Here is a 1189-nt window from a genome sequence, read left to right on the forward strand (position 1 = left end):
GTGTGGTGCAGACTGACAGAGAGAAAAAGACAGACAGATATTAATTACTAGACAGGAACGTTCGCATTACTTTTCTTCTTCACACTGAAACCAAGCTAAAACATTTTTTTTTTCTTTTTCGTTTTGAATCTCTCTGACAAGTTAGGTTCATGACAGGCAGGGATGCAGACGAAGAAAAAAAAAAAAAAAAGAACGGAAGAAAAAAAGGAAGAAAAATCGATGTATGTGAGTGAAGTGAGAAAAAAAAAAGAAGCTTTCCCCAGCCTCTGTCAAAATGACCTCATCAATAATGATCCGAGCATCACATCAGTGCTCCGTGAAACATACGTGTCTGATAAGGCACACACGGCAGCGGAAAGATGGGTTTTGATGAGAGTAGAAAATTGATGATTTCATGTGATGTAAACATAACAACAATACAACAATAATGATACTATACTGAATTACTACTACTACTACTACTACTACTACTTCTAATAATGATAATAACAACAATAATGATCATGACAATTATAATGATAATGATGATGACGATCAATAAAATAAAGTCAGACTCAAAATGACAGATTGAGACAGACAGAGACTTGCAGACAGATAGATCTACAGATAGACAGACAGACAGACAGAAAGATAGATAGACAGATTGGTAAATAGACAGAGAGATAGAGATACTGTCAGGTGGATAGACAGATGGATGTGATGATTATATATATATATATATATATATATATATATATATAGAGAGAGAGAGAGAGAGAGAGAGAGAGAGAGAGAGAGAGATTCCAGATGGTTTATTCATGTATGGGCCTAGGCCCCTTATGAAGGGGTATGTGTACATTATTCTTTTGTGTATAGACAAACATCACATTTCAATGCATGTTAACGGAGAGAGAGAGAGAGAGAGAGAGAGAGAGAGAGAGAGAGAGAGAGAGAGATTCCAGATGGTTTATTCATGTATGGGCCTAGGCCCCTTATGAAGGGGTATGTGTACATTATTCTTTTGTGTATAGACAAACATCACATTTCAGTGCATGTTAACGGAGAGAGAGAGAGGGAGGGAGAGAGAGAGAGAGACCGAGAAAGAGACAGACAGACAGATAGAGAGAAACAGAGACAGAGATAGACAGAGAGACAGACAGACAGACAGAGACAGACAGACAGAGACAGACAGTGAGAGACAGACAGGCAG

This window comes from Babylonia areolata, chromosome 8, assembly GCF_041734735.1.
Source record: "Babylonia areolata isolate BAREFJ2019XMU chromosome 8, ASM4173473v1, whole genome shotgun sequence".
Lineage (NCBI taxonomy): Eukaryota > Metazoa > Mollusca > Gastropoda > Neogastropoda > Buccinidae > Babylonia > Babylonia areolata.